Source organism: Athene cunicularia (genome assembly GCF_003259725.1).
Source record: "Athene cunicularia isolate RWA chromosome 15 unlocalized genomic scaffold, athCun1 chr15_part1, whole genome shotgun sequence".
Taxonomy (NCBI): Eukaryota; Metazoa; Chordata; class Aves; order Strigiformes; family Strigidae; genus Athene; species Athene cunicularia.
Window position 1 is genome coordinate 7,438,533 of NW_020799121.1, and position 24,055 is coordinate 7,462,587.

At 36.4% G+C, this 24,055-nt stretch overlaps 1 protein-coding gene across 8 annotated transcripts in view; it reads right to left on the reverse strand.

Annotated features, from left to right (window-relative positions):
• The window catches only part of ARVCF (ARVCF, delta catenin family member), a 287,342-nt gene that overhangs the window by 243,125 nt on the left and 20,162 nt on the right, over nt 1-24,055 (reverse strand). For 7 of the 8 annotated variants that reach the window (XM_026859522.1, XM_026859519.1, XM_026859513.1 and 4 more), the window contains exon 2: nt 22,617-22,685. The exons of the other annotated variant lie outside the window; for it this stretch is intronic. The gene's annotated coding sequence lies outside the window, so the exon portion shown is untranslated. The remainder of the gene's footprint in view (nt 1-22,616; nt 22,686-24,055) is intronic. 8 annotated transcript variants of the gene reach the window in all.

A 24,055-nucleotide genomic window follows, 5' to 3' on the forward strand; every position in this document is an offset into this window, starting at 1 on the left:
CTAATCCAAATGCCATTTCAGTGTCTAAGCTCAAATATCCTGCTTAAAACTATGGAGAGAAAACTTAACTGGAGATAATATACCATTTCACTTCATGTCCTAACTCAGGCTGTGTGAATAATTGATTTCTCAGTTTGGCAGATCGAACTGAATTTGGAATAGCTCCTCCTCTTGCTCAAACCCTCTCAAAATTTCATTTTGACATGACATGTTTCATTTCAGTCCTGTAACAAAAGCTGTGAAATGAAGGCCAGATTCACAAAATGGAAAGGAGAAGGAGGAGTTCCCTTTTATAGAAAAGCTCCATGTGCCTCCACCTTCCCTTGTCCCTGTGACTCTAAACTCAGCCAATGCAACCGCTACCTAGTGGTGAAAGGAGCCGTCCTGACCTCCCCATTCCTGTGCTCCCACTGCGAAACACAAGCAGCAGTGAAGGAAGTGGAAGAGACCTTTTTGGCAGCACTACCTATTAGGTTAACTTAGATCTATCAGAAAACTGATCTCTCCATGATCAAGTGTTATGTTCAAAGTCAACCTTCTCCAATGAAGAGACCAAAGGAGACCTACCTTAGAAGCAAGCCATCTTTCTGAACTCAAGCCTCCTCCCACTCAAATCTAGTCTACAGTTAATTCAAAGAGATCTGAAGCAAGCTGGGACATTTTAATTATTTTGGAACAACTGTTAACAGAAGAAAATGAGAGTGCCTGGGCCAGGAAAGCCTGCAGTAAGCATTTGCCCAAGATGGAACTTGTATGATTTACAGTCTCAGTGCTGACTCAGGTTTCCCACACCCTGGGCAGTACTCTAATCAGTACGCTTTTGGATAAAAAGGAAAGGATGTTTCATTTTCTCTGGTTTGTAAATCTAAACTCAGTATTGTTCTTAGCTGAAACTATTCAACTTCTGTTGCAAATAGTTTCAGAGCCTATGAAGTTTCATTTTTTTAAAAGAAATCTTCCTATGTGCCAAAGACATTCCCTGAATTGTTGTGAAGTAGTAACATAACTGCATATCATGCATCATTCGGGCCCAGCATTTCACTTGTGGATGAAATGTCTACATCTATAGCAATTAGAGCACTACAAACTGAGATCTTGTGTTTTTCAGGACATGCTGCACTTCCCAGTAAGAAATGACAGAGCAGAGTAAGTCAGTTCTCATATGGAAGAGGAATAAGGAACCAGAACAAAACTGGAACACCAGAACAGTAACTGAAAACCCTGATTTTACCCAGATGCCAGGGCAGCTGACAAACACCAAGTCTAGATGAATACATAGGAGTTCTTTTATTAAATTGTTCATGGGGCTTTCAAATTCCCCCCCAACTTCTTGAATCTATTTTTTGTCATTAAATGAATAAAAATTTTAAAAGGAAGATAAAGAAAGCACATTTCATGAACGGATTGCCGAATACCTTATGAGTGGAGTGCCCACTGGACTCTGTAAAAATACCTAAATTCTCATACGCCTCATACTCCTGAACTGACTTGTTAAATTAAAAAAAAAAAAAAGTGTGATCCTAACTTTCTGAGGTAATCACTTTATTACTCAAATGGTCTCTCTGTTTCTCGTAAGACCAAGTGAATCATCCAAGGTCACAAACAGTCTATGTCTCTTGAGACCAGATTATACTTTAATTGTGACAGTTACCACGTACGTTTAAATGTAAAGGTGAACCATGCCAGTAGCAACTCAGAACTAGGAGCTGCAGCATTACTGAGAGACAAGACACAGACTGGAGCTCACTGATGATCTCTGGCTCTAGGAGTCAGAAGCATCTCACACATCCTTCTCTTACGGTGCCATAAGTCCCACATCCCAGCCCGGACACATTTCATTGAAAATCTGCCTGTCTGTCATGAGATCTAACCTCTGTAGTACATTATATGTCCATTAAATCCAATTAAGAATTATGAAGAATTTGCAATTAACATAGATCCTTTTTTCCATTACAGCATATGGAAACAAATTGTCTATTTCTGATGAGCAATAACAACTATATAATTAAAACTAAAAACTGTTCCACACTTGTTTCAGGTTTTTATTCATGATGCTCAGGGTGAATATGTACACCCTAACAGCAGTGTTCTGGGTAACAAAGAAAGCAGTTTGCCTTTATAAATTGCTACTTCTTCTTAATTTTTAGGGAAACTCCTTCCACAGCCTACTATGTAGCTTAAGAACAGCTAAAGCAGGTACTATCAGGTTTTGCCAAATTAGATACTGAATTTATCAATAATTTACTGTAACTTTCAGTACCATGGTTAAAAATAGCTCTCCTGTGAGCTTTTAGTCCATAACAGATACTGTGGTAATTATCCTCAGAATCTAAATCATTACAATAAAAACAAAATAACCAGAGTGAGCAGAAGCAAAGCCAAATTCTAACCTTTGTGAGTAACATTTCTCACTTTCATGCAAATCCCTGCATGCCTATTGAAGGCCACTGAAACACAACTAGTTAATTAGAGATGCTAGTAAAATTAAGAAAAGTATCCACGCAAAAAGTGAGGAAGACGACATCTCTAAGCCTCTCTTTCCACATGAAGGATTTTAAATCACCTCCCTTGCTTTCTTTATAATCCCTCCTGTTTTTTTTTTCATCTCTACACTGCCTCCACCTACATACAATCACTATGGAAAATAAGCTTATTATAGTGCGGCATGGGTAAGCAACTGCAGCCAGAAATTAATCAATTCATCCAAAACTTTATATTAGTGGCTGCTATTTGCATCACGAGGAAAGTGTGATGTCATTCCTCATAGAGAGTAACCTGCACTGAGAAGAGATCCAGATTTGTCTTGATGAGTTTATGCTACCAGAACGAATGTTTTTCCCCTGTCTTCCAGGTCATCATGCCAGGATTCCCTGCTACAACATATTAATTTCAATTACTATGCTTAATATTGTTTTATTTCTACATTGAAGCTAGTTACACAAGAAGTGTGGTTGAGGACTCTCTAATCATAAAAGAGTCAAACTCATGAATATCTATCTATACACTTCTCTCTAGGAAGAGTCAGCACAGTTACTCCCTATTTTAAGCTATTTTAGCTTTGTCTATATAGACATAACTGACAAGCAGCCTCTTTGCCTTTCTTCATATTTAATTTTGTCACAGAATCTGGACATGACTCAGCTGAAGTCAATAGAAGGACACAATTAATATGATTTTATCTCAAGTTTGTCATGAGAGATTTATGTTGCCATAATAGATTTATGCAGTAATAAAACTATACTATTATTAAAATTTCTACAGCATATCAATTACAGGGATTACACAAATCATCTCATATGTGGGAAAAGCAAAAACTGCTATACAAAGCTTTCTAGATGGTAACCATTTTAATACAATTTGTAGTTCTTTTAAATAAACAATGCCCATGTCATTTATCGTGTTTCCATGCAGCGTTCTGTGTAAACTGAGAAAAATATGGACCTTCACTTCTTAAAATACTTCCAATTTGTTATGTAACAAGTATCTGGAAAGAGGGAAAAAATATTTACCTATAAGTGCATGTACCTATTAAAACTACTTTTTTGCAGCCTTTAAAATGCTCTAACAGATTTTCTGTATTTATACTAATATCCCAAAGAATTCCAAAGAGGTTCACAAATTACCACATCAGTACATCTATGCATGTCTCCTCCCATTTGAAATATATGCTATTTCAGACCTTAGCAAAGTTGAATGATAGAAATATAAGAAGAGGTACCAGACCACTTAAAAAAAAAATAAAAAAAAAAAAAGCCTTTAAGATAAATTTAATAGGCATCTTTAGTACTCTTAAAAATCACCCCTGTATACAGAATCAACTCACAATAAACTCATATAATTCACTGGACTCGTGTCCAACAAAATCCAGCCCAAAGTTATGACAAAAGTTCACTTTTGACCAAAATCTGTCTGAGGTATATTCTATTCCAACAACACAATTATATGGAAAGTTTACTTGTTAGTATGTCTTCCTCACTTACACTGCTGTTACAACAGAAAACCAGCAGTCCTGTCCCATAACTAACCTTAACTGATCAGACTGTACAAACAAAAGAGAAACACATGCTTTAGTAAGAAAACAGATCATGATATCTTTCATAAATTTATTGCAGAGATACAGAAAAAAAAAAATCAAATGATTGCCTTGAGCATGATCCCAAGTTTAGACAGTGATTTTTTGTGACTGGGTTGACCATTATGATCAAAGCGTATTTTGCAGTCTAGCATACATATCTAGAATTGGCAAAAAGGAGACTGCAGTGCAGGAAGGGGCAAATGTAAGGGGAAAGGGAGATCATATTTAAAATTCCTTCCATTCCACTGGAATGGTTACCCAGCCGTTAGAAATTGTTTCAGCCTCTGGAAGACAGTTTAAACCAAGATTCCCCAAGGAATTAAGGGAAATGGGAGGGGAGCCAGCAAACTGAAAATAAGTTATTCTCTTCAATAATTCACAAGGCATAAAATTGCCTCATACATTATTTGGCTTCGGTCCAAAGCAAGTCTAATTTGCCAATTCCAGAGAAAAGCAAATCAATGTATACAAAAGTGACACACGTAATGCATGTATTTCATAGACTTCAGGATTAAAATGTGCAATTGCTTTCTTAGGAAAACCCATTAAACACCATTGTTCGTGAGCCTTCTATTTTCAGGCAGGTACATAGTTTGCTTCCTTCCCAGAGCCCTGTGTATGACGTCATGTGCTGCCCTTCCCACTTCATGTTTCAAGTCACATGCACGATCCTGCATTCTTCCAACTTCCATAAAATTTCCATCTACAGAAAGCACAAAGTAAGACACTAAAGGAATAGAAGTATCACTGCATCATTTTGGCCGATCATAGTGCAGCACCACTACTACAGTATGTCAATCCAATTAATGCATAAAGCAACACCAGTATTTAAACTAAACTTCTTTCCTGTGTGTTCTTAGCTTCTCAATATGAGTACTCTACTTTTAGGAATTGATTCGACCCAGCATACCAGGGAGAAAATAACATCAGAGAAAGCACTGACAAGAAAATATGCTTAGTGAGCCAACTGTGATAAGTGGAAACAAGCAATGTCATCTTTATAGCATTTCCAAAAGATGTTGTTATTAACTATTCTATACACAGCCCTATTCCATGTTAAAATGGTTTCCTTCTCTGCAAAGTATCTAAAAATTGCATGGGATTTCATCTTTACTGCTTAAAATTGCCAAAGCGAAATTCGCTTAATTTGCAAACCAAAAGATTGGTTCTTACAGCCAACTTAACAAATTCCATCTAGAGTTATGGCAAAGGCATTTCTGATTCCTATAATATCATAATAAATTTTTCATACTATATACATTATTTTTATCCATAAAATATCCATATAAAATAAATATCTAGCAAAATCGTGCTTCCTTAAAAGTAACATTGACAGTTTAGAAGACAAGTATCAAGTTATTACTATTGGGAAAAAAACTGACAGATATCCTCTTTCAAATAAATTAATTTTATAATAGAACAAATGCTTCCTTAAGTTAAAAGTTAAGAACTTGAATCATTCGCAAAACAACTATCACGCTCCCCTTGCATTTTCCTTAGTGTGCAGACTGTACTTGCAATTATTTGCAGAACAGATACTCATGTTATTCCAAGCATAAGATATTATTATCAATGCAAACAAACTTTAATATCCCCCTGAAATTCCATACGCATAAAAATCAAAATACTCACTGTACAGTGAAGGACCTTAGTTCAGCCAGTGAGGACAGATGAACCAAACAAGTCTGTAACATTTTGGCTCAACATGTAGGTAAAATTAGCAGACTAAGATATGTTGTTGCATAGCTGCAAGGACAAAGGTAGGGCTGAGAAAAGCATTTTACACAGCATAGCTACTTTTCCTAGTCAGCATGCAAAGCAGTTCCAGAGAACAGGAGTGCCTAAGTGGTCTGCTAGCAGCATGAAGTCTACGGAGTAATTGCTGCGGATCTAAGGCTCTCCCACTCACCCATTCCTAACCCAAGGCCTCATCAAATATATACCGCAAGCTTGGGTAGCAATAGGCCATTCCTTGAAAAATATCATGCTACTGTAAAAGACGTTAGTGAAAAGAATGTATCTACTTTCAACCCACTTCCTCCATGCTCTGAAGAGGCCTTCAGCAACACTGGTGGCCAAAAGCAGGATGAACTCAGGCCAGCAAATACTTACTGTTAGTCTGTAAGACCAGAAGCAATACTGCAGGCACAGTCACATATATTTCATTTATAAAGAATCACAACCAAATATTTTCTATTTTTTTTAAATACTGCCCTTTTTTTTTTTTTTTTAATCAAATTACAGCAGTACGAGGTTACAGTATCAAGGGTATGTCAAGACACAGGGGCTTGCAAAATTGAATCTCTTGTGATTCCTGCATGAAAAAAAGCACTGAAGTTTTCTCAAACATAAAAGTCCTTTACCTGTTTAAGAAAATACTCCACAAGGTACCAGAAGAAAACTAAAGGCCACAGCCACTGTAAAACTTAACAGGATATATTTTCTTATTTGCACCAGGTAAGGGAATTCTCTTGTAATTATTGAGTGCCACTTTAATTTTCTTTTCAATGTTTTTTTGGCAGAAATCCTTACAGATTCAAGACACAGAGAACACATAAAAGATAGAAAAATGTGTGTTTCAAAGTGCAACCATATATCTTTAAACTATCTGTCAAGTTTAAATTAAATACATGAAGACCTTACAACAAATTTATGAAAGGAATAAAAACCAAGTGGAAATCAGATTTCATTCATTGGCCCAAAACAGTTCTATTCTAGCCCTGTTTCGATTTGTTTTACCCTGTGGTATTTGAGGATATAAAAATGCATCTGCATGTTGAACATATCCTGTAACAATGCTACAAAGAATAATTGCAACCTAGTGACCTTAACTTGGCTCATCTGTTTGGAATTAAGTTTCATTATCTGCATTCTGCTGAGGTATATCTGCATGACCAATAGAATTAAATGGCAGTTTAAGGAGTTATCAGTCTCAAACCACCTTTTGAGCAGCAACAATCAACTGAACAGATTCATGAAGTTCTAGCTAGACCCCAGATCAACATTATGATTTTGGGTTGCTTGATCACATACTCTCCACAGTATAACTGGTTGGGTCAAAACAAAAGGGGGAAAAAAAGCCCTCTTCTTACCTGTTGCTTAAAATCTAAGGGAATAAATTACTGAGATTTAGGAAGATTAGGGTTGTGACACTGGAACCTGCTGGCAACAGTGGTGCAATTAGAGCTTAGAGAAAGACTACAAATACTTATGACAATGTAACAAAGTAAAAATAAAAACCTATTACCTGGAGCAGTAACTGCCAAAAACTACTGTGACAATGTGGCTTGATAATACTCTGATTACTGGATTCTTTTACTCAGTGGTTCTGCAACTTTCTCCTTCAACTGCCAGCCCTTCCCAGCAGTTCTTCTTGACCTCACAATCCATGAATAAAACACAGTTTCAGTCTTGCACCCTGTCATCCATTCATCACTCTGCTAAGTCCCTTTGCTGGCTCTTTTTCCCAATTTATGCATCGTAAAATTCTGTACACGTTTAACAGAGCAGCAATTTATAAATAGCTTTTATTATACAAGGCAGACTTGATGCTCAAACAGGAGTTCAGGGGTATTGGCACTTAATTCTTAAACTTTTCCATTCTGCTGTTCTTCCCAATTTCTCACAACTAGCTATCCTCAAAGAAGAATGTTAATGATGATTTCTAATTACCTTTTCTCTTTGACAAGCCCACTTCTTTAATAGTGGGCAATATCTCCTTTTCATATGTGAAATATTAGAAAAATGAAAAGACCAGGCAGTTATCCCCACACTGAGTGATAAATCAGCCAAAGTTTTACTACTTGGTAAATCCAAGGCACAGATTCCCATGGCAACATATGGATTCTTTCTTACAGTATCATTTTGCTCAGACATATATTCTGGAGATGGGAGAACCAACTGTAAACAATAAAGCAAATATGCCTCCGTGGTAGACTGAACTGAAGCAGGGCCATTAAAATACAAGTGAAGCAAAGGATCAGGGTATGGATTTCACATCTAGAAACCACTACTCTGTACTAGTAGATGATAAGAGTTCTTGCATCCATCTATCACGGCTTCTTGCCAAAGTCAATTTAAGCCTACCACTTTCTGCACACCTGAGAGGAATAAAGAAAATGCTTAAAGAGTTATGGGGCTGTCATTGAAGAGAATGGTGAATGCTGCAGTATGCTGGTGGCTCCAAAAGAGGTCAAGTTTACATATTTGTATGGGAAGAGAGGCTGCAGAGCCTCAAGGAGCTACGGGGTAGTGTCCATAAACTGGTAATTCCCTTTCACTTCACTGGTGTTATGCATTGATGGAATACCCTGAAATAGCTGAATAATGGTGGAAACAAAGAGTCCACAGGGGGAAAAAAGTTGTATGCTAAAATCCTTCCTTCAAAAGATCTTTTCAACAGTCCTTAACAATAACAAACTCTTCCCTCTACTGGCTTGGTTCATTCTCTGCCTTACCAGTTCTTTGTTCAGATATTGCTATACTAGATACAAGTTTTCCCCAGAGCACAACAACCTGTCACTATGCTTTAAAAATTAATCCAAAACAGAGGCGCTCTAGTGAAATTATCATATAAGTAAATTGTAGGGAAAGCTGATGAAGAAATACAAGAACTCAAAACACTTGCTACTGAGTTACCAATGCTACCTGAAAATATTAAAGAAAAATATGATTGCTGAGCACTCAGACTAGTTTGCTAAGCCACCCACTGATAAGAATACTTGACCCTGCATTTAAGTATTTAAATCTTTTTAAGGTTCATAGCCTACCGTTCCCCCTTGAGGTATAATCTGACACACAGCCAAGAGGGAAGGCTGTTTAGAGCTCTAATAGCACACAAACCCATTTGCAATTGCTCTTTTCATTTGTCCTCTACAAATCAGTCAAGGACCCAAGCTCTTGAAGAAATGCTGCTAAATTGGACTCTGGTATTACCACAGTTGCTCACTAGCAAGGCTGCAGATGGAAATAATTCCCAAGACTAAGAAACTTCAGAGCACCCCAGTAAAAAGATTTATAGGAGAAAAATATTAAGAGAGCCTCAGAGTGGTTTGTGCTCAAGATGTGATGAGCCTATCTCCTCCCTGGGCTAGCTAGTGGGGAGAGCTGCTTAGGCTCCATAAATGTCTCAGGCCTCATTGTCTGTTGTACCCCTTTGATGTGCACATTCTTCTCTTCAGTGAGTCCGTCATCAACACTGCAGGTCATATGGGAAAGTAGCAAGAGAGGCGGCAATTGTGACCAAGTTCTCCCAAAACTCAATTTCTCCAACAGAGTTGAGGAAAAGAGAATGGTGGCAGAGACAACAAGGTCAAGCATCATCAGGTTCCATTAAAGTTCTCAATAATGTTCTTATTTCAGAGTCATTAGTCTATTCCTTTGAAAAGAGGAGCTATTTGTGTTATTAGTTTGGTGGGAATCGGGATGATTCTACCCATCAGCAGAACAACATTCTGAAAACATCTCCAAATCAAATAAAGAGAGACAACACACAAACTCATTAATTTTTAGGAGGAAGATTTATACATTTATATATATATATAGCATTATTACTGTGACAGAAAAGGACTGGGCTTAGAAACTCTTTTCTAATCAATTCCAAATTGCAGATATCAACTTTAGAGTCCAGATGTGCAACTCTTTCCCACCAAGATGTCACACATTCAAAAAAAAGGCAAAGTAATATTATTATATAGACCTACATTATTTCAAACCTTCATCTCAGTTTCAGTGTAATTTGTAGTACACAGTGAACATGTTCATGCATCTGTAGTTTACTGCACTTATCAGGCTTTTGAAAACACTTCATAAGGTCTTCATCTATCAGGAGAAAAAGTCTTTGCACATTCCAATTTCTTCTTTGCAAATTTTAATTTTTTTAGGACATGTTACAGATGCATGCATTTATTACTGGTCTGTTCTACTCACTGATATTGCATCTGGTAGAATAATATCTGAAACCACCCAGCAAGACTATCTGTAAAGTAGAGCATCTTAAACACTTGACCAGTATCAATTAAGTCTTGCTATGTAGAGATAGTATTTTTCTCATTTTGTACATCACATCATTTAATTTCTTAAAGATGTGGAATAATTTAGGGAATTTGTCAATAGGATTAACATGGAGCTGTTGTAGTTGCAGCATCCAGAAATCTCTGCGCACCTGATAAGGGTAAGTCTCATAACCATGTACATGGTATTTGTTTATTATTTTGTAAACATCTTTCCATTTTAGAGTAATACTTTACACATATGAGACAGCCTCATCAGAACATTACACGATAACTGATAAAAACCAAAGGAGATGGAGTCCAAAATGTAGGTTCCAGTAGAAAAGAAAAGCAATAGCTGAGATTAATTTCTTCCTTAAGTCCCATGACTTGAACAGAATGCCAAGTGCAGCAATTATATTCAAATACAATGAATGCCATAATTATGACTTCAGAGATAAGTGGAAATATTTTGAGAAGCAGTAGTTCAACTAAAGCCATATTTAAAATAGGGAGTGCTAGATTTTTATCTACTATAAAACAGTTGTAAGGGATTAACAATACTTGTATTTTTAATTGTTTATGTCTAACATATGATGGTTTGGAATGAAAGAAATAAAACCTCCTGTCTAACACACTACCATTAATAACTGCTACTATAAAGACATGAAACTCTGAATGAAGAAGGAACTGGCGTGAAAGTGTTTTAAGGGACACTTCATTTTTCCCCAAAGACCTGTAAAACTGTGGTCTTCAATACCTGCAGTGAATATCAATGATTAATACTGACTTTAAAAACAAAGAGAACAAGCAATGAATCCTTTCCAGGTAATATTATTTCCTCTGGGGTTATTGGAAGAATGAATTTAAACATTTATTCCACAAGTTTAAAAACAAATAGGGAAAAAAATGAAGTTATTACAGACAAAGTTTGGTGAGAAGACTGGTCATCTATAAATGAAAGGCTTTCCTCATACAATTTTATTCCTAAAGATACAGAAAATGATGGCAGAAGAATGATACTTTATCTTCACAAGTTACTGGTGCAGAAAGGCACAAAAGACCGAAGTGATTTTCAGATAACGTGGTATTTCTGAATGTGAGATTAACAACAGGTATTTCTGATTTAATTTGCTTTGTTCTAAAATCACTCCACAGTAATACAGAACTCCATGACAGCCATAATTTGAAGGCTGTTCATAAGTGCTAGCCAAAAATTTCATGATCAATATAATCTGTCACTTTGAGGAGGAAGGACAGTATTTTTCAGTAATCATTGCCAAGCATCTCTATCCAAAAAAAAAAAAAAAGATTAAAAGATAAGAAACCTCATTCCAAACAGTTTAGTATCTAGTAGCCAGCTTGCAATTCTATGTGTTCGGAACTGACAGAAATGGTAATTCTTCTGTTTGAGCCAAAGCAAAAACTAATCACATTTATCTTTCCGCCAGTATGCAGACTTTGATTTCAAACAATGCCCTATAAGGGGTATCCTGAAATCTGTAACAAGGAACAAAGCTTAGAAAGACAGAGTAGAAGACGGAATGAATGTGAAGAAAGAAAAGAGATGTACATATTTGTTGTACAGCTCTTAAAAGGAGAGAATAAACAGAAGTTTGAGTGAAACACTGAAGTAAGGACAGTCAGCAGCTGGACAAGGAAATCATGTAAATGACCAAGTGAAGACATATGATGGACTTCACAGACACCAGGGAGAGAAAGGTATGAGGTACAGGGCACAACAAATTACACTTTTGCAATTGAGAGGAGGATTTGCATTACAGAAATAAAAATAAAGTACTATTAGAAAGCAAAGAGTACCTGGGTGTTAGAAGAAAAGACTAAAGCACAATGTTATACAACTACAACAACAAAAACACCCAAACATCTAAGCCCACACAAAACCCCAAGGATCCTAATTAGAGAGAACAGGGGTGACCCATAGCCCTATTTTCTTTCATATATTCAGCCAACAAACTGCAGAGAATTCCAGCAGCTAGAATTGACAGTGACATTTTAAGTCAATGAGAATCTATTTTACTCTTCCTCCCACCACACAAATGAATAGTAGTGCTAATGAAATTCCACTCCTATTATAAATTGACAAATACAATCCTGCATTTATCCCTTCCAGCAAAATTTGCTTTTTAACAAACTCAAACTATTCTGAAATACCCTGTGGTCACAATATGACAAAACAAAATGCCACTCTCTCCTGCACTGCTCTTCTTCCAATTAACTTGACTTTAGTGGCCCAAGATATAATTTTTTCTACTGTATTTGACACCTACAGTTTTGGATGAATCATATTAAAATTTACAATTATAGTCACAGACTTTAATACAGTTTGGTTATTTATTATGCATTTGATCAAATGTTTTTAACTGAGGATGGGCTTCTAATTCATTACACCAATATAACTTGCTTTAAGAAAAAAATCCATACACACAGGTTTCCAGTGCCGTCTTCTCCAAAATGCCAAGAAATTATATTACATGCAGAAATAAAAAGAATTGATTGGATTTTGGGCCAAGATGCAAAATGTAATTTGTGCACGTTATCATTCAGAAAATTGAGCGAAAATATTCTAACTCCTTTCTTTTTAAATGAGTTTTTTCAGAAAGGCTTGATAACCTTTTCCTATTTAATATTTACCAAGCAGGAAAGAAGTAAGAAAAAAAAGAGAATAGTGTTACACTGTAAGCTGTCTGTTTTCACAAGTAAACCAATGTGTGATCGGCTCTCAACCTCACACACCAAGTGCACCAAGTAATGCAGTAGTGCCCTCTCCTCTAGCTGTGTTATACAGAAAAAAAAGGAAGGCAAGAGCTTTCATACTTAAACTGAGCTGTAAGGCAGTCGATTAGCCATTAGCAAGTGCAAATAATTCCATGGCACATGTGTCTGCTTGACAAATTCCATGTGAGTAAAGACTTTCTTTCCACAGTTTTTAGTTTGTATGTAACACTTCCACCCCTGAAAAACGATGCACCCCATTGAGTACAGTCAGTAATTTGCTCAGCCTGAAAGCTGGCTAATACGACACGGCACGTTTACTAGCAAGCTCTCCCAAATTTGAGAATTCCCCTTTGTATCTGCTGGGATTAAAGACAATAAATAAATGCAGCATGTCAGCTTCAAAATCCAACATGTTTTCTTTATTTAGCTTTTTTCAACATAGCTTAAAGACAAACTGAAAATAAACAGCTTTTCTAGCCATTTTGTGAATAAATCCAGACATGTACTTCCCTTGCTTCCACTATCATCCAGCCACACACTTCAAAGAATAGTCTTACAAATTTCTTTCTAGAATTTGCCTCCATCTGAAATCATGTATCAACGCCCCTAAAATGTCTTCTCCTACTCCTGAGTTAAATACTGTCTTTTCCTCAAGGACCAACTAAGCCTTTAGTACTTAAGAACTGGATCCAAGCTATCTCACCTAGTGCCTTTTCAGACTATTCCACAACTCTGTTGGACCTGAAAACCTGACTTTCCATCATACCACAATAAATAATAGCAACTCTTTACTATATAATAGTTGTATAGTAATGGATATAGCATGAAAACTCCAACCATAGATACAAAGCTAGGATCCAATTCTGGTCTTATGTAAAAATTGCTTCCACAAAGTTATTTTCAATTAAATGCGTCCTACTCCTACTGTGCCAAGATGGCATGACTAGTTCTGAATTTCAAATAGGTAAGATTGCCATGAAAAAGCTAGAGAAACTTTGCATTAACTACGAACTCATTGGCAAAGATCATCCTTATACGCAATTATAATAGTATTGTAACACAGGTGTATTTACTGCGGTACCACAGTTCCAAGGCCAAATGAAAAAATGCATACCACAGAAAATAATTGCAGAAACATGTAACAGACAGCCGAAGTTCACAAGTTTTAGTTACCTGTAGCGGGTATTATAGCACATTATTCTCATACTCCTATCTTTCAGAAAGTCTGGACTCCCAGTTTCTGTTAAAGAGATCACAGGTAACTACAACTAGCCCATGCATTTTCTGAAAACAGTTTCTGAAGGCAAAAGCAAAAGGACAATAGCACCCATTTACTATAAGCAGTTTATTCAGGATCTACAGATCAAAACAAGTTGAATTTTGCTGTAATGTTATTATAGATAGATTTGCCTGTAGTCATCTTTGTAAAAACTCCCTTGTTTCTTCTAAATCACTGCTAAAAGTCAAATTTCAGTGGAGAGATTAAGGATTAACAGCAAGTGAGGGTAACACTACTCTTCCCATCATGTTTTCAAGATGAAAGGATTCCCGGAACACTGGTCACTCTCTAAAGTGCTTTTCATTTCTTAATCTTGACTGTCTGCACTTGCATGATAGTTTCACTGAAAAAGAAGGTATTTTGGTCAGATATTATCCACTGCTATCACATACACCAAATAAAACAGAACTTGGCAACCAGGCAGCAGTAATTCTGCTCATTTGAACTAAATGAAAAATTTAGGAATTAAGCTCTTCGGTCCCTGAAAACTAAGGAAGTATTGGCATGGAAAGAGATGAAAATTTACAGCAAAAAATAATTGTACCATTTATTAAACAGTAGCAACCTCTTTGTTCCTCAAAAGTAGCCATACACTTTTTCCACTATTACTGCTACAACTAACACTAATTGTGGACTATGCCTTCTCACAAAAACACTACACAAATACCTACAACCTTCTCTACATAAAGAAGGCAGTGAGTTGGTTTCCCCCTCATGTCATTCTTAACCCCAAAAGTTAAGTCCTAGAATGGTAACTGCACTGACAATAGGGTGGAAAACAAGAAGGAATATAGGCAGTTATAAATCTCACCTTTACAAAGTAAGCTCATTTCCTAATCTGCCTCAATATACAGTTCAAATTTACTAACATCAGACAGATGAAAAGTCATCCTCCCACAATCATCTGTTCCTCTGGTTCTAGTCAGCACAATTCCCCTTTCCATTTTATTCCTTTGATTCAGTTGAGGACCATTACTGATGGTATTTTGGACAGGAAAATATCAGCCTCTGATATTTAAAATAAAATCACCTCTTTCCTATCCACATTTATTCCTATGGAAGGTACTGCTCATGTTCATTTGAAACAATTATTGCTCTTTATTTAATGCATGACTATGCAAGAAGGTTCAGTGATTATGCTACAGCACAGAGATGGAACACCTGACAGGTCCAAGAGCAGTTAGACATCCATAAAGGAGCTGAATTTAAAATTTGGACTCAGCAAGATCCATTATGTTGCAAATTTGAAATAGGATTTCCACAAACCTTCAGCCTCAGTGACTGGGAGAGAAACATCAGCCAGCTAAAGACAGAAATAAGTCAATGGATGAGCTGTAAATATATATATTTCCACCTGCTGGCAGAAAATGTTTACACAGCAGTTGTATGCTTTTACAGAGGTTTAAATCTGGAATAAATCCAGTGGAGTTTTTCTTGATTAAAAAATGAACATAAAACAGTATTTATCCTACAATGTCACTGGTACACAAAGATTATTATAGAAAGTCTGATTTTGATAAGGCTGTATACCTCCAGATCTGGGGCCCTAATATTAGTCTAACTGATGTATGCTTTTTTTTTTTAATTAACAACTGAGTGTTACCAACACACATGGCAGTTTCCCAAAACTATAAGTAATGAGCTTAAATTACTAAACACAGAAACATGTTATGATGCTGTTAATCAGGTCCAATGATCAGCAAAATAAACATTTTTCAGTTGATGTTTACTTGAAATTAAAAGGTGTTCTAAGCCAGGATTCAAAGGAATAAGCTGGTATTCACTACATGCCACCGTACTGCTATAACATGAAAACAGCTGTTGTCATTTCTTCAGAACTGGTTGTAGCAAAGCATGATAAAGTCAATATTGCAGTTAGGAGAGGCCCTTTTCAAAGCACTATGCTATGTCAAAAAAGCCTCCATTGTCTATAAACAGAATAAATTAAGCTCTGTGAATTAATCTCTGTCCTCCATAACATCAACAAGTATTTCCAAGTACAGACACCACACTCCCAACCTCACTTGGGGATTTTTCTGCACTGTGCACTCCAGGCTGTCGTCTGATACCTCTTTTAGCACTTCAGATTCATAACCCACCATCAGTGGGTTTTAACAAGTACATTCCCTGCAAGTTTAATGCTCAGGTCCCAAACAGCAGCGTGAGCAAAATACTTCATGGAACAGGAGAAACAGTCATCTCTACTGCAGGACTGTTAAAGAGGCATGAAGAAACTAGTTTACTAGTTAGCTAACACTAACATTCTATGCTCCTTTCACAAAACCTTAGTTGAAACGTTGAAGTCTCTACTTTCTCTCCCTTCTGACCTTGATGACGTGCTTGACAAGGCTGTTTTCAAACATATTTCCAAACTCAGCTCCATAAAAAAACTTCTTGAAATATGTACTACTGCATTAACACATGCTGGAAAGCATCTAGCCTTTGTGCTGCCCCCTGTATCTATAAATACCCAGAAAATGACATGCAACTACCAAACCAAATCCAACCTTCCTCAAAGAGTGATGAAAATTTTATCTTTGCCACCAAACAAAGTGTCACATCTTTGTGCCAAAATAACGTCCCATACATGTGTATATAGTAAAACTTGAAAAAAATACCAGCAGATATTTTCACAAATGCCTAGTGCCAGGAGAAGAAATTCTCAAAACAAGGAGTGCTGTGATTCATTACAGTATTATGAATTTAGTCTTCTGTCATGCAGCTCATTGAGGTAACTATCAATTCTCATTCTCTACCGCTATCTTAAGGAGAAGAAACTTCAGGAAAGCAAAAGAATTACCATGCAGTAAGCTACAATTTAATTAGAAGGAACACGCTGAAGACAATATCAATGGAAGAATATGCTAATGATCATTTTCATGAGATAAATATGCCCTCATAACCCCAACCAAAAATGCCTGAGATCCATGTTGGCAATGGTAGGTAGCAGTTGCAAGAAACAAAAGTCTCCCTTTCTACTTATGTGGGCGATGCTATAAGCTGCAACAATTACTGGAATTCCAGTCAGGAAGGAGAGGAGGAACAAGCAATGCTTTTAGCTTCCGAGACGTATCAGGGCATATTTCCCTTCTGTTTCTGAATGCACTGTTTCAGGGAAACAATCCCTGCCAGAACTCTCATGAGACAATACATCTCTGCAGTTCTTCAGGCGTAACCCTCCAGATGGAGGAAAATTCAGCTTCAAATCCAGAAGGCAAAGGTGATTGCTTTATTAGCATTTAATGCTCTTGACATTACTATGTAGATATTTTAAGAGATTATTTCAAAATTTAACAAAGTCATCAGGTTTTTAACAGGAAGACCCTTAATTTAAGATGTACAAGGAAAAAAGTCTAGCAAAATTCTTATTGACAATTTTCAACACATTTCTACTGCAAAGCTGTCAAGTCAGTTTTGGAACACTTATTCCATGAACATCCCTGTTGAAGCCAACAGCACCTATTCATACACCATATATAGCTTTAAGAAAAAAAAAAAATTTAAAAGTTTAATTAATGTTTACCATAAAGCTTTTTCTAAAGCATAATATTGAAGTTAACAATAGAAGAATAATACTGGAATTACAAGAAATCAAGGAATTAGCAAAAGCCAAATAAAATTGCCTATCCTTTTTTATCAAGTATATTTTTTAACACCTGAAGGAAGAAACAATAAAAAACAGTCACCATAGCATGGTGCAGCAGTTGAAAAGGGCTGCATTTCAATTGCATCTGCATCCATTCTGCAATTTCAAGTTAATTGGAGAGGATATGTTCCTGGGAGGGGGGCATATTAAGGAGCAGGTATTGTAAGGTATTTCTAAGATAATGCTTTATATTTATTGGTTAATTCTTTCCATAATCTAAGTTACCTTTATCTGCTTGGAAGGGGCTTTAATGGATCTAAATAAAAGGAGAAATTTGCCTAACATTTATGCCTTGCCGATTCTATTAGATGTTGCTGTAAGAAATGTAAATCAAGAAACTGGGTCTTAAAATTTTATTCACTGTGGTTTTAATAGACCATGCCAATATTACTCCAGTATTGCCAGAGATGTCTCCAAGAACACTGAATGAATACTAAGAAGGCCTATTATGACTCTTGCTATAGAAGTACAGATTAAATCCTAAACTTTTAATCTCCCAATTGGATCCACATGGGGAAATACAGTATGGCTTCAGGGAATATGCCAGCAAAGATATCACAGAGGAGTTAACATTGTATGTTTAACCAGAATGGAAACAGTCACAGTTAGACCTTAAGGATCAGATGTTACATGTTTGTTTTCAATACTACTGTGTGCAAAGTTGTAGACTCCTTTTGATGGGTGTACAGTAGCATGTTTCCGAATGCATATACTGTCTACAGATTATCAGTCTTCTGGGTTCAGAAAAGCATACAAATTCTGAATAGTAATGCATTTTAGATGAAGCAAGTTTTCTCTGAGCCATGAAGTAGAAAGCAAGAAGGCACATAACGTACCACACAGATTTCAGTTACCTGGAAGTCTACTTTTAAGGCCAACCTTATCCAATTAAATTCTACTTCAGACACGTGAGTACTTTTGCAAGACGTTTTGCTAATAGGCAGGTTATATGTGCCATGTCAAGTAATCAATTAACTACACCCTTCTAAAAATAGCCTGCCTGGTTTGATTATCAGCATTCCAGTAGTTTAGATGCTCCCTAAAGTTAACTGTAATTTATTAAACCCTACTTGATTAACCATAAAATATTATTTGTAGTAATACAACCCATCTTCTGTTAGTGCATGGGTAGCTACACAAACAGTGAATGGGAGGAAAGACAATAGCCACAGCCTGCTGCACCGCTGCTGCAGAGTACCAGGAGTGCTCTTGTTGCTGTCCCCATTGCTCAGAGGAGACCCAGGCAGGTAGGGCAGCAGCTTCCATCATCATAGTGGCTTGCAACCCAGGCCTTGTACAGGTTAACAGAAGGAGTTCAGCTCTTCAGCTGCCTGGACCACATGATCATCAACAAGCTATGCCAGGTCAATAAGCAGCACGAAGGCAAACTCACCACACTTTCAAACAAGTAATCATTTTTAATTATGAAGTATAAAGTGATCCCAAATGAGACTATCAGAAATACAGGAAATTAAATCCATGTGCACTGTATATAAGAACTCAACATTTCTTTTTAAATCCATTCAATACCACCAAAAGGCACTAGAATAGTGTGGATAATAATGAAGGCAAAATTAAGATTCATCAGCAATTCTGGAAGGCTTGTATGATCATTAACTGAAAATAATCATGTAGACATAATTCTCAGACATACAACACAGAGTAAGCCATCAGACTTAGTTTGTAAACCATGTCACACAGACACAATATTAAAAGTTCCAATTCAAGAGAAATAAACTTGGTGTCAGATAAACCAGACAGAAATAATTTCCAAGAGCTACATATGAAAAACAACTAGCCACATCTACATATAATATAGGCTACACGTAATGGAAATTCCTTCTAAAATTGCTTAGCTCGGACTTGTTTATGCTGCAAATGTTTATAAACCAAAATGTTAACTTTGGGTCATTTGAGTATTTGGGTTATATTTTGCACTTCCTGAGTGTGACAAACAATCTGAACATGCCCAAGACTTAATTTTATAATAAACTTAACTATACAAAAAAAAAAAAATTTTAAATAGCTTACTCAGAAGAAATATCAAGCATATTAAGTAGGAGTTTGATTAATCTAGAGCAATCCATCAATTAAACAAGATTAATTCATTGCTCTTGATTGTTCCAGAAAAGATGGTAGAAACCCAAAATAAGCAGATATTAATCTATGAGCAATGAATTAGGGGAAAAAAAATGGTAACAGATAAAAACCACATGTTCTGGATGGCTCAGGTCTGAAATCTGGCAGCCCAGAAGATGTCTCAAATCAAGTCAACTCCACTTTGCACATTACAATCAAAACTGACCATTTAAATCGCACAACCACAGTTTTGGAAATATCTACTTAGTATTAAGTATTAATTTCTAAAAAGGCAGTTAACATTTCACAACAAATTTCTGGGCAACCACTGGCTAGAAGCTTTTATGCCAAATCACTTGTAGTAGCATCTTGCTAGAGGGAAAAAAAAAATTCTTAATGGAAGTTAGTGCATAGAAAATACAGTATCTCAGTATATCTTTTTATACAGTATATCTTTTTGAAATGTTCACCTTTGAAAAAAATTGTTAATCTTTTCTTAAATGACATCCATGAAAATGCCACTAATAATATTAAACTTTTTTTTAGAGTTGAGAACTAATACACAGTTTTGAAAACTTTACATCTATTAATGAAAGGGCATGCTTTCTCACTAATCTAAATTCCCTGTTTAGATGACCAGTAATATCTGTGATTGTAGAATTTAGGACATGTCTACTTTTACTCCAGTAAGTATTCATCCTGCAATTCTCCTTCTTGCCTCGTGAGAAGGCACTCTTTCTGTTTAGACCTACTTCTGCATGTAATATAATAAAACACACTGGGTGATACAAGGAGATTAATTATAGATAACCAATTTTTATGGTGCAATGATTTTCAGAGCTGTAGATATATTTTTTAAAATCAACATGCTGGCATAACAGAAATGGTTAAAACTTCTTTCTCCTACTTAAGAAATATCTTTTTTTTGTACTCAAGTACTACAGTAGTTACTTCATTTTCATGTAACCCTAGCAATAGGAGACTATTATAAGCAGTTTTTGAAATAAGAGGAAAAGTCTTCACAATCAGACAGTATAACGTTACTCCCACTGAAAGCCACAGAAATTCTACCGCTGACCTCAGTGGGAGTAAGAGCAGTTCCAAATGGCTCCAACATTTCAGATTTTCCACGAAGACGTCTATTGCAAAAAAATGCGATTCCATTTTATCATTAAAAGCCACAAACCAATAACCAATCAAAATAAACCTAAAACTGTTTTGTAAGTAAGCAGTCTCAGCCAACGAGTTGCACTTGTAAAGGAACTAACCAGCATTCTTCAGGGCTGACAAGCAATAAACTGAAAGCGCTGTCATTCTGAAAATGTATGGCACTCCTGATTAAGGGTGACATACTCTTTAAAATGAGCACAGGGCATACTTCACTTTTGAAACAAGCAAATCAGTCTTAGTCATGAACTCTGTAAAAAATGTCTTTGGTAATGATAGCACAATTACTACTGTTTCTTCAACACTGAGGAAGCAGAAACATTTTCAAAGTTCTACATTCCTTTACTTCACAAATATGCTGCAGAATAATAACAGGTTGCTCATGTACCCACAAACAACATTATCTGATTGCCTGTTACTTTTTTCCTAATTTTGAATAAGTAGTAAGGCTGTTTGGTAAGAGATAATCCCTTCTAGTTCCTGTCACTTCACCCCCCTTTCACCCCTACAATTATTTTTCTTTGCTCTAAAAACTACAAATTTCACCTCAGGATGATTGTTACAGCAAAAAATCTCCTAAGAAATCTCCTACTTCTTCTATTATGTTTAGGATATTAAGAATAACATCCAGTTTTTCTCATACTGTGTAAACTATATTCTCCTCTTTCACCCCAAATTCTACTTTCCCTAAAACAAAGTTAGAATGAGACTGCTAAAACAAATTAAATAGAAAATAAAGGCTTTCAAAAGTTATAATTATTCAGTCAATTTTATTCATTTAGCAAGTACAGCTGTCTTCTGCTTTTAGTCATTTAGAAGATCAACTTTAAAAAATTACGTTCCTTTATTCCAACATAGATGGTTTTTCCCTGTGTAAGAAAACTTCTGTCTGGTTAGTTATCTCAGGAATGACTTCCCAAATCACTGAAGTCATACAAACTAATAAATTGCATGGTCTTTGACTATAGTGACTGTACTGTTCTGACAATGGCTCTTCACTTAAAACCAGTAAGTTAGCAGAAGGGTCAAATGCTGTAGAAAACCAGACATCCCATCACACAAGTAGATAACCACTGAATTTATACCTGTATTACTTTCATGTGCCACAAATTCCTGCACAGAGAGCTCAGAGAACAACTGACCACAAAACTGAGAGTGGCTGAGAGCAGGCAGTTAGGAGGTGGAAAGTCAGTTCACCCCTTGTCTAAAACCAGGACACAAGCAGAATAAAACATTTTTAAAAGGTCTATTTATAAAGTTTTGAAAGATTTATTATTAGTTAACTATATGCAGTTAATTACATTTGATTGATACATTTTGATTATACAGACATTTGTTTTTATATGGTGGTTTGCTATTCCAAGCAGACAAATTCACACACTTGCATATTTTAGCCATACTCAGTTCAATAGTTCTACTGTTTGAGCAAAAGACCACTAAAGACTACTACTATGAAATGAATTAAGTCTTTCACCACTTTATTGTTGGCTAAAGAATTACAATTGTAGGACTGTCTGGAATGGTAAATAGCATGAAGGATTAAATTAGTAACAATTTTGCCTTCTAAATTTCATAGACGTGAACATGTGTAGTTAATAAATGAAATAAAAATATACATAAGGAAATTTTGACAACTCTTACCACCCTTTCAGGAGAATTGTTAGGCCCCTTTCCTTGTTCATAAAGCACAACTCAAAGTTACAGATAGCCCTGAAAAACATAAGAGACATATCAAACTCTGAATAGGAACTCTGTAACCAATGTGACTAATAGGTTGTTGACCTGGCTAACCGCACAACTCTGTATACAGCTTCACAGCCTGAACACTTGCCAAAACTACACTGCTATCCCTAGTTGAAAACAGCTAAGTCAAGACTTTCATCAGCCTCTAGAGTTCCTGCTTCCTGAAATCAAAGTCCACGGTAGAAATTTCTTATCTGGTTTGGATGCTCTAGTAAGTGGGCTAGTTTCCTCTGAAATCTCTGGATCACAAAATCCGAAAATCATTTAAGCATACAGTAACAAGATGCAAAATACCCAGGATGTTTCTCCTTATTATCTCTTTGCCTAAATATTTTTTTTTTCTGGATCATATGCTTGATTTCAATGACCTAACGCTTGTTACATACATACAAGAGTATTTTCCACCGAAAACATGCATACCTGAAGTGACAGGGACACTGGAGAATTTTTCAAATCAAATTAACAGTAATACAAAGTGTTAATTCCCAGGGAACACAAACACAGTCTGGGGTGACATTTTACTGAGTCCTCATCAACTCTTCTTCATGTTGATTTTAACTCCCAAAATCACAAATTTCCAACTGTTTTACCTGTCTTTACTTCCAAACCAGAAATACATCCAATTCCATACATACACTGCAAGCTGGAAGTCACACCTTCATCTAATGCAGAACACTAAGAGCCAGCAGCATTGGGGTTATGAGAGAGAAGAGGATAAATTTTACTCTGAACTTAAAATCTAAAAAACTTTAGATCCCTGATTCCTCCACAGAATTCCTAAATTTTTTAAAAAAGGAAGTAAAATAGTTGAATAGTAGTACCATAGAATTCTTGATTATCACTATACATTGGGCAAGACACAGAGGAGTTAGGGGTGTTTCTTTGCAGAGCGGGTTGTTGGCCGTTGGAGTGGGTTGCCCAGGGCGGTGGTGGGGTCCCCGTCCCTGGAGGTGTTTGGGAGTGGGGTTGGCGTGGCACTTGGAGGTGTGGTATGGTTGGGAGCTGTCAATGCTGGGTTAATGGTTGGACTAGGTGATCATCAAGCTCTTTTCCAACCTACATGATTCTATGATTCTGTGAATATATACATGCCCAAGTGTAGCTATAGCACTACAATGCAAAGCACCACTGGCTAGTGGTCCTTCTACTGCTGTCTAGACTGGATTTGTAGGACAGTCACACTGACACACAGGCTATCCCCTAACAGCAGTGACTTAAGTAATCAATATCACAAATAACTAGGGTTTGGTTCGGTTTGGGTTTTTTACAGTCCTCAATGAAGAGTGCTTTTAGTGTAGTCAGAGAGGCTCAAGGTTGAGACCCACAAGGCTCAACCT